This window comes from Spodoptera frugiperda, chromosome 11 (genome assembly GCF_023101765.2).
Source record: "Spodoptera frugiperda isolate SF20-4 chromosome 11, AGI-APGP_CSIRO_Sfru_2.0, whole genome shotgun sequence".
Classification (NCBI taxonomy): Eukaryota; Metazoa; Arthropoda; class Insecta; order Lepidoptera; family Noctuidae; genus Spodoptera; species Spodoptera frugiperda.
Window position 1 is genome coordinate 140147 of NC_064222.1, and position 11484 is coordinate 151630.

Genomic DNA, 11484 nt, shown 5'->3' on the forward strand with positions numbered 1-11484 from the left:
AACCTGTGTACTGTTTATTTGTATGTAATTGCTATGTTCCAATACATAACTATATTTTGACTTTGGTGTTTGAGTAAAATATTCTACAATTTCCAATATGATTCCCATATAATAAGGGAATGTAAAAATCCTCTACAATTAATAATACTTTGCCTGATCCAGAAATTAGACCGAGATGTTTTATTCGGCAGTCGCCCTCAAATTCACTATTTATTTTTATTCATATCTAATAAATTTTTCTATTATGTTTCTTTTGACCTTTTCACTTTTACAACAGCTAGTACCTACGATGTTAAGTCGGAATAAGTTTGGATACCAGATTATTATCGGACTAAAAATAAATAAACCAGCCAACTACATGTAAGGTTGTCTGGCCGGGAGGCCGGATGTCTTGCACGGAGGCTATTCTTAGGCGACGTTAATTGAATGATCTCATAATATTTCTGATAAGTAAGGGTCGAACTACATATAATTAATTATATCATTGGAAAAAGGAATTCTCAGAACCTTTGTGTGTATTGTGTAATTGGCAAAAAAATATTGCCCTTTATTAATGACAAATATTCAAAAAATCTGAATTTACTTTAACTTAGTTTACTCCTGAACTACGAACGTCTTCTTTACATAATTATTATGTTATCGGCTCAGTAGCAGCGCGACAATCGCCGCGTCGTGTGATGCGGAATGTTGCACACGAATACAAGCCCCTAGGATGACATGAAATTAGTCGAGTTCCTCGTCAAAAGGTTACATGAGTAAGCCAATAACATAATAATTAAGAGTATTTGATGTCTAATTAACTAAAATATCAAAGAATAGTTCTATAGAAAGTGGGAAGGTTGTAACATAGTCGGTATGTGTGAATGCATCGTTATCCCGGCATCGACAACAATGCGACACACGCGTAATTACACTAATTAGAGAAACCACTCACACTAGGAAATAAAGCATTAATTGTACACAATGTACAGTTTTAGGTACATAGCATATTAACGTGACTTACCTAGGTTCTAAATAAATAAGACTTTGAAGTCGATGCTTATTTAAAAATAATGAATACTGAACTGACTGACTGCACGGTTGACGCGAAGGCTGGGTAACTGGCTGCCGTGTAACGAGTAGCGGTTTCAATTCCCGCAAGGAGCAACTCTTTGTGGAATCCTCAATTGTTGCTTCGGGTCTGGGTGCCATATGTATGTGAACTTGTATGTATGTAAATGCACCCGCGACACAGGAGAAAATCCGAGTATGGGGAAAATCAAATATAGAGAAATGACAATCTCAAAGTTACCTTTCAAAGTTTCTAAGTTGTGACAATTTGTTTTTTAAAGAATAATTTAACGCTTAAATTGTACCTAAGTGAGGCGTTTATGAAATAGGTAATGGCCAAATTTTAATCAACAACAGATTAATAAATAACTGTCTCCATTTATCTCTTCGAAGATTTACACCAAGAACAAACCAAATGCAGTAAGGGAAAACCAACATTTCTCCACATTGGACTTTACTGCTACATGGTCAAGGTTGAATATTAAATGTAACTCAATTCAATATTGAGTGACAGAGTGCAGTGACGTATGTTAATTATTAATTTATCAATTATTCAATCAAGGAACTTATAGTACACGCGGTCGGAGGTTTTTGTATGTCCTAGATACATACCATTTTTTTTTTGAGGGGCACAATTATCCATTGACTTCTCCCGTCTTGGGTGAGGCGGGAGGGAGTGTCAGACTCTTACTGACTAAAAACTACCTCGTTCCTTCTCCTGCTTTGAGCCGGAGACTAGATACATACCATAGGGTACCTATTGGTAAGTGTTGAATAAACTCAAATATCATTTTGACTGTCCTGTTGGTCCAGTGAACGCGGGTGCGACTGCCAGACATCGGGTCTCGGGTTCGATTCCTGCGTCGGACGAAGTATTACTGGGTCTTTGATTTTTCGAAAATTTCTCAGTAGTAGCACGAAGTCTGGAATTGTGCCCAGTATATGGCAATAGGCTCACCCCCTATTGCATGGGACTTATAACACAAATGGTGAAAAGTGTACATTGTATAGCGGCATTACGTGCCGTGATATGCACCTCTGCCTACCACTTCGGGGATAAAAGGCGTGACGTTGTTGTAATTCTGACAACTTTCGGTATTAGAACAAATTAGCCGTATCATCCACTTTCGATTTTTATCAGATTCCCTTTCGATACGTCGAGACAATCGTGGTCGTGATAGGTCACTTATTGTCTTGGCATTTTACACATGTTTAGTTGATTAGTTGCATCATAATCCCTTCGGCATTCTTTCGACATAGACATAACGAGCCCTTTTATGGCTCATCAATGTATGTCTTCTCATGTTACATGCACTTTATTGGTGGAAACAAGAAGTATAATCAATTTGCAATGAAAAGTGACCAATCAAAATGTCACAATATTGTAAAGGCTATAGACATAAGTATTTCACGGCATTTTTCTACATCGAAAGCCTATCGTATCGTTCGATTAGCTTCTATAACTGACTACGTATTTATGTAATACTCGATTAATCACGTCGAGTCGGTGACCCGAGTTAATCTTTAAAAACACTTAGATGTAGTTGGGAAATAAGGACAAACGTTAACCGGATTACTTTTTGTCGCAGTCGAGCTGTGCGATGTCGCACTCCCGACTTTTTGTCGCTCGTGTGAATGTGGACTGTCGCAATGTGTATAGACTAGAGGAAAGGTTTGGCAATCCGTGCTGAATATTATAGATGCGTGCATCGGTTTTTCGTGGGAGTGATGGGTTTTAGAATCGTGATCTAGACTTGATCGTTACCTGTGATGACGCACGATGTACAGACAATCTAGTAATAGTACAGGGGCCTACTCTAATTCAACGAAAAACGAAGTTTCGTTCGAAACTTCGCAGATTTCGTACTACAATTCCATTTATTGCGAAGTTTCGTGAACAAAAATGAACGAATGAAATGAAGATAAATAAATAGGTTTTGATATGAAATTAAAAATAAAACGTTATTTTAAGTAATTCTATTAGTAAATCAATAAAACCTACGGCCGAAGATTAAACGTTGGTTTTTATAAGTGGCAAAATTAGGTAAAATTTCAAGTTTATAGTATAGTTAGTAGCTATGATAGGTGAAACAAATTAACATTAGATTGATGTTCAATAGCACTTTAAAGTAAAAATAAATGTAAACCACTGACATTTAGTCGAATCTGGTCTAGACTAAGTTGCGACCCCAACCTAGTTCGGAAAAGGTTAGTAGAAAGAAGATTAGCACTAGATTACCTAGTCATACATCAGAATTCAACATCTACTGTCCGTGACAGTCTACTGGGCCTCCTTTACATAAGAGGGTTTACTATAATTTCCACGCTTAAACGCTCTGGAGAGTGCAGTTTGCAAGATTAAGGTTTATCAATGAATGCTTCAGCTAGGTGGAGTGATGATATCCAGCAAGGAGGCTGGCAGTGGTTGGATGAGAAGAGCTAAAGATCGAGCTCAATGGCGTGTTATTGGAGAAGCCTATGTCCAGCAGTGGAAGAACACGGGCTGATGATGATGATGGTGATAATGATACAATGCAGTCCTTGCTTAATTTTTATTTCCTTAGGGTGTCAAATGTATTTTCAACTTAGCCGTCATTAGACTAATAATACTCCCTATTTTAATTACCCAAAATTATTTTAATGCACCCAAAACCCAGTATTTCATCACAAATGAATGAGTGCACACATAAATAGAGTTACTTAACAAGAATCCATTGTAATTAGGAACACAGTCGCACGACTGTGTGAATGTTTGCTCAGTTTTAGAACAGCCATTGTTGAGGAGATCACTGTTATGATTCGAACCATGATGGCGCTTAACAAAAGTGTTAATTAATGATTATTAAGGCAGATATCTATTCTAAGACCTACGTGAGTGATTTTATGAGTATACGTTGAAGGAAAGATAAACACTGGGAATTTTATTGTGTTAACGTTTTTAGTCTATTGTGGACTGTGATATTTTTTGGCTAGCTATTGGGCAATTGCATATTTGGTTTGTGACTGCATATTTCTTGGAAGTTGAACTATATCTTGTTTTTTTTTGTTATATTTAGCAGTGTAAGTCGTGTGTCATGAAACACAGTTTTTATTTCCTTACGAAAACAAATACTTTCGATGATATAACTATTTGAAATATCGCGTGACGTCTCTTCTAGGTACGTTAATATGGAGAAATGACGTCTTTGCAAAAAAACAAAAAATAAAAAAATAGTGCCTAATATTTTTTCATTACCTAACTGACGGACTGAATAGATTTTTAATTTTCATACCCCGTCATCATCTCTATTATAATATTGGGTTAAACAATTGTCAGTCAATTAACAGTCACGTAAAAAGCGCTTAGCCTGACTGACACCATCAAGTCCTCAGGATATATTAAACAGTTTACATTATAATTTGCTCTATATTCATGTACTTAGTTGAGTTATAATTTTGTCTGTATTTATGTATTGTGAAATATATGTACTTTAGTTACACCAGTAACATATCAAGTAGTGTCAGTATGTACTGGCATATGATTGCAACGCATGCAAACAGTATGTTACGAGTGTTTGGCTCGGAGCGACATATATCATACGGCGCCTACAGCTTCAACAAATTAAGTGTTTCTTAGGTATGTAGGTATTTCATAGGATAATTATTGAATGTGCAATATTGGATATATACTTAGGATATAATGGTTTTTAAGGTTTTACATGTTCTTAACAAGAGAAAAGCTGGTGTTGCTTCAAATAGGTATACTACTTCTGCGAGAAAATTGTGTTGGGACGGGGAGTGCTGGTATTGAAGATCAGCGCCGTACTTGACTCGAGGCTTTGTGCCCTGGCCTCGGCATTAAGCCTTTCGCACTGTGAAGCACCATGGTTTATTTTTAATGTGTACCTGTGTTTTTCTTTCTTTCTTTCTTTTTAGACGTATGTTAGTACCTCCAAAAACAATTATCGCAAATAGTTGGAAGTTTTGTGAATATTAGTACCCTAAACCTTACGGTAAAAACTAGATTACTAAAGCTCATCAACATCATTTTTACAACTATCAATTTCATCTATTAAAAAGCAATTAACAATTTTCTAGAACATCTTCCCAAATAACTAAAGCGATTTATTTATTACAAATCCCACGCTTGAGTAAGCACCATTGTAGACTGGTTAACGGCCAGTCAATAAGAATAGGCATCAACCAGTCACGGTGGTTGCCGCAACCATAACCGCGACCACGCAACCACGTAACCGCGTAACCGGCGCGAAAGGGTTACGAAGAACCGCGGTCGTTTTGACCTTAGCGTTTTTCTAATTGTTTTATATTTTTTTATTTTGTAAGGTTTTTGTTCTAATGTGGGAATCTTTAGTGGTTGCCATTAAAATGCTAACAATACCAGGTTTCTTCATTGAACTGCAACTAATTTGGAATTCGTGAATGAACCTCAGTTGCACGGGTTGCTGATTGCGTGTACCGTGAAGACATCTTTGTTATTTATTGTTTAACTTGTGATCTGGTCTGAGTTGGCAAGATTTTAATAGTTGAAATAATTCGAAATTGCTCTATCAATTGTTGACTAGTATACGGTATAGTAACAGTTACAGTAAGGCTTGAGTTTTACTTGTGTCAAGGTCTTGAGTTTAATTTCCAGGCTTTAGAAAATATATATGTAAAATAAAGGAAATCTTAGGATCGTGGCATAATATGACGTAGGTACCTATTATTTTTTTAGATGAAGAAGCAAAGCACTAAGTCTCAATCAAATCTTATTCGAAGTTAAAACAAAACTATGCATTCTTTCAAAATATTTAGCAATAGGTTTTATACATAATAACTGAAACGCAATGCTTAGTACTATGACTAGCAGTCATGGAATTTAGAACTTTTCAGCTTTAGATATAGAGTTTCTTTTCAGTTTGATGATGGACCATGTCACAAGTGGTATCGCCTGCCACATATATATCTATGTATGCACACGTGATATAATATAAGAAGGTTTGCCTAATCTTTCCGCTTGGCAGACGCGTTGGAGATCATAGTTTAAAAGGTTCAAGTTTATCAGAGAGCACTGTTGCCCTGTCTCTATCAAATGTGTGGTCTTTTTGGTCGGCTCTTTGGATACACTAGACAAGAATAGGAGTGGTAATAGATATTGAAATGTAGGTATGTGTAGCATTTATTGTATGTATGCAACGTCACGCCTTTTATCCCCGAAGGGGTAGGCAGAGGTTGACATTACGACACGTAATGCCCATTATACGGCAATAGACTCACCCTCTATACATGGGACTTATAACATAAATGGTCAAAAGCGGGTGTAGCATTTAGTATATTCTTTACAAAAATGAGATCATAATGCAACAAGTTACAAAATAATACTTAATAGATACTTATACTTTCGACTGCACTAGTGCGGTAGCTGAAATTGTATGTTTGTAAACGCCAGTTATTATTTTAAGAAAATAAGTCCCAGTATGGAGCAACGTTTTTAAAAAAATAAACAAAGTATCGTCATTAGAAATGTGGCTATCACTAAAAGAAATGAAAGTAACGATCACTATGAACATTATTTAAATTATAACAAACAAAAACCATCTCAACTAGTGATCATCGGGTATTAAGATGGTAGATAACACTAATACTGTGTTTATTCGCTTTAACAGTAGTATAATGTGCTGTAACTGTGATTTTATTGAAGTAAATTGATGATGATGACGGGGCAGATGTTTATTTATGTATTCGTGAAAGTTAAAGGGCTGTTTGTTTGTTGGGTAAGTGTTATGTGTTATGGAGTATTGTTTTTTTATGGATTAGGAGGCAAACGAGCAGACGGATCACCTGATGGTGCGTGATCAGCGCTGCCTATGGGACATAACGCTAGAGGAGTCACAGGTGCGTTGCCGGCCTTTTAAAAAGGAATATGCTCTTATGTCGTAAGTCGAAAGTCGTATCATACAGTTTTGCTGCGCGCTAGTTGTGATTAGTCGGAAATGTTTCGAAAGGCGTAATAAATTCATTGATGACGTATTTTAGTAAAACTCTCAATTGACAGTTACACCTTACGATTTAACTGTGCAGTTCGATTGTACAGTTAAACTGCGTGCATATGTTTGCATGTTTTGACATTTCTCATTTGAGTATCTGAGTATCATTAATAATATACCAAAACGAAACAACGAACTTAATTCAAAACAAAACAAAATCAAACCTACTCAAGGAAGTACCTACCTACCTACCCATCATTCATTGATTACACTCGATAACAATAGTAAGTTTGTGTACGAATCTCAGTAAGTTCCGAATGTACCGGATTCTGTTACTGACACAATAAGCGGATCTACCATGTTGCAGATTGTGCATAATGTGGTGGTGATGAGACGAGGCTGGTTTGAAGGCTACTGGTGGTGGTATCCTTCATGGAGGCCTTATGGTATGGGTAGAATTAGATGTAGTGTGTATCGTTGTAATGTGGTAAGCAAGGAGGATGATTGATTTGGTTTTAAAGGTCGGTCATGTTCAATGTATTGTTATTTCCATTAACAACTAACGGACAATGTGAACTTTGTTTCGCTTTGGATTTTTTTTACATAAAAACCTTCTCCCAGAAGAACCGATCGCTTCAGCTGTTCTCAAGATTTGCGCTACGCGACAGAGACATGTAGCGATAATTTTTTATATAAAAGATATATCCAAGGTTTTTTTCAATACATATTATTAATACAATATTTAGATATCATCTTCAGCCCGTTACCATTGGCTGTCAGTCGCCTGCTGCCGTTGGGAGGACATTGGGATACCCAATAGTATTCTGAGCAGAGCGCATCTGCAATACGTATTGTGCATTCTACTAAGCCTGGGGAAAACCTAGTTTAAATTATCTACCTAATTTTTATATCAAGGCTATTTATAAGAAAATGTGCACTTATTACTTAGGGTTTGTTGCGAAACAATGGTAGTTATTGATAGATTTACTAGCCATAAACAATATTTTTATTATAACCATTATTGTCGGTTGGGAGTAAATAAGTTATAATTCCGCGTTGTCGAAGTTTGAATTGGTCAATTACCTTCACCACACCATAGGTAAGTTAAGAAGTTCCACTCTGACTACATGGTCTTATTTTATTTGTTGTTATCTGTTACTTTGTAGGATTGTAACTAATTTACAGGTTCATAATATTCCAGGTAGATATTTTAGGAAAGACTGCAAAACTACTCTCTAAAACGATGATATATACTATTCCTCATCATCAACAGTCTATAAGAGCCCAGTGCTGACCAAGGGCCTTAGCTTATAATTGGAAATTATAAGCCCAGGTTTCCTCACGATGTTTTCCTACACCGTTTATCAGTGGTGTCTCAACAATCTTAGAAAGTACATATAACTCGAAAAAAGTCACATTGGTAAGTACCAATGTGACTTTTTCCGAGTTATTGATAGTTTTCGAACCCGCACTCTCATGTATGAGAAGTCCGTAGTCTTAAACCTTGGATATAGATAAAGACAAAGTCTTAACGTTAATTTCTCGTCTGTAATCTGGTGCTTCTGTACTCAACTACACATTGTTCCGAACTAGAGGTCTCGGTCCTTCAAACCAGTAAGTAACTATAACTTAGTACAGAAATCGAAAGGTTCACGAGAGCGAGGCCATGTTTATTGTTGCCGCTCTTCCTAATGCTATGGAACCATTCATTCTATGTGTTATTAACTCATTTATAGACGCTGTTGTAATATTTTGTGGAAATGATTCAGATTTATCCATATATTTGAAGGTAATAAAATAACTGTATGTATATGTTATTTTTCAATCTTTGATTTTACCAGTTTCGCTTTTTTCGACATCAATACGTTTAGTTCACGAAGTTTAATACATATTATGTTTTGGGTATTGTTCGTTTAAAATATGGTAACAAAGCTTACAAATCACAACTACATAAAATCTTGAAATAATATCCAATAATGTTTTTAACCTATTTACAAAAATAAATACCATTTATTATTTATTTACGAAAAAATTATAATATGCTATATCAATAATATTTATTTTTGTTACCTATTTTGTGATAAAACATCATAGCTTTACCATTTACGGCGTATGTACATAGCCCCGTTTATAAAGGGTCTTTGAGACTACAGGGCAAATGTCAGGTCAACTAGACTGCTTTAGTAACATTTCGTGCTGAACGAGCTATCCATACATATAATAGTTTCGCACACAAATACGTTCTAGAAAAACTAATACCAAATAAGTTGGTACACATTTCATAAACATGAATGCAAAGTTTATTAAGACCTTACTTAACGTAGCATGGTAAAGTCAACATTTTTGGTTTATTATAGTAAAATTAATTATAGAAAAATATTTTTATAGAAAACTTGAAATAACTATTTAAAGGCGGAGAAAAAAAAAACTGTAAAAAATTCGCATTACAATAAAATAAACTTAATTACAAAACACTACAATGACATAACTTACCTTTTAAAACTCCCCAGCTCCCACCAAGAAAAAAAAGCACAACGTTTAAAAAAAAAACAAATAAAAAAATATATTTATTTATTTTTACACAAAACACCGTTCGTATTCAACGTTCCGTTTTCAAATTCGCGCGCGTGTATATTTCGCGCCGGTCGCGTGCTTACTGCGCATGCGATAGGGATGTCAAATGCGTACGATGGCGGCTGTGAATTGTTGTCTGTGGAGCTTGCGCGAGACAATTTTATAAATATAGTGAAGTGATCAGTCAGTTGGGCGTTAAATTAGCATGACTAAATAGGTGGCTGTAGTTTTTGTTGTACGTTGTATGGCTATGCAGCACCTTGGGCCGTTAAGTCAATGTGAAGGTACTTGGTAGGTATAGATAGCCCTAATACATTACAATGCGTCATAGTACCTGTAATGTAAAATTTATACCATTTCAATAAATCCTTAAACAGCTGCATTCGAAACATCGGAATAGAATAGAAATTATTTTCTTTCATTACGAAGAACAAATTAAATTACGGTTAAATAAATTATAACGTGATTTCAATCTATTAATTGAAATTGTAATTTATTTTTTAACAAAACACACCCATCCGCTGTTACTTTACTCCAGTGTAATGGGTGTGACAAAATATCAATATACATAATTCAAATAAAAAAATGGAGCATATTTTTTAAATTCGGGTAATATCCCTAAAACCTTATCAAAATCGGTTTAGCTTTACGCGATACATACAGAGATCATACAGAGAACCTCCTTCTTATTTTGAAGTCAGTTAAAAATTATGTAAGAAGGTCATTGCATCAAATCGAATTAAAGGTGTCACACGTTGTGCTCGCGCATCTATGCACAACGGCCTTTTCGATATTAATTTCCTTAAATGACAATGCCAGATTCTGCCCCACTCAATTTCATAAATGTACAAGAAAAGTAAATTAATCAAAATTTATGCAATGAAAATAGGACCCTTGGTTACTTAATAATTATTCTGATAAAGTTGCGGATAAAAAGTAGGAAATAAAAAGAATTTAAAAAACCCAAGGCCTATTTTCTGTTCCTATGGCGACCATCTGCGTTTCTTAGTACGCATACACGAGGAAGAAAACGATTTATTCAATAAAAAAAAAGATTTATTAATGTAACGTGTACGGATTTTAATATGAATTTGGTTTTAATACATACTGTTAGTTAATTTAATTTTTTTATAATATATATTATAATGAATGCATATTCTAATTATTATTTCGTGTTTGAACGTTAGTGATTAAATGTAACGAAACGTCATTGGCGTGCGTGCGCCAGTTATGTCCAAAAAGTCATTATTTGACATTCGCTCTGTCTGTTCTGTTTACATTGTTGTTTCGTTATGACTATGAATTAAAAGTAGGATTACTAAAGGTGATATTGGTGATAACATTCCTGCCTTTCATAGCTAAACACCCTATGATAGCATTGTAATAATATAAAGCACTTAATTTAATTATTTCTACCATTATAACTGCAATTAACCTAAACTGGTACTTAACCTAAAAGTGGTATTTTTTTCTTAGATTTACATAAAAACCGCAACTTCTAAAGGCTTTTAAACATGTTTTTAGTTATCACTAATAGAGCAGCAATAGAATGCTACATTTGGCATGCCTGTACAATATAGTTTTTTAGTGGGGCAAAGCTCTATAGAGATTCTGGCATTGTCATTTTCCTTGTACAGCCTACTGTTTTATAAACGTTTTTTTCTATACAGTAAAAATATCAATAAAAATGTTTCTTCAAACAAAAAGCAGTTCCACTCGATTAAGTAGATTATCTTCAATCGGATGGACGATGCACTCAAGGCGAAGGTTACCCACAAAATAAGAAACAATAAGCCTTCAACTTGATTTACAGTTTTTACAACTCTATAGATGCGTAATACTAAGTACAAAATGAGGGACAATCATCCAATGACTTTTCCCGCCTCGGATGAAA

General features: G+C 35.1%; 1 protein-coding gene across 1 annotated transcript in view; it reads right to left on the reverse strand.

Moving 5' to 3' along the window:
* Positions 1-9700, reverse strand: part of LOC118274802 (glucose dehydrogenase [FAD, quinone]) — a 37284-nt gene extending 27584 nt beyond the window's left edge. Inside the window, exon 1 of the mRNA XM_050696915.1 lies at positions 9510-9700. The gene's annotated coding sequence lies outside the window, so the exon portion shown is untranslated. The remainder of the gene's footprint in view (positions 1-9509) is intronic.
* Between the last annotated feature and the right edge of the window lie 1784 nt (positions 9701-11484).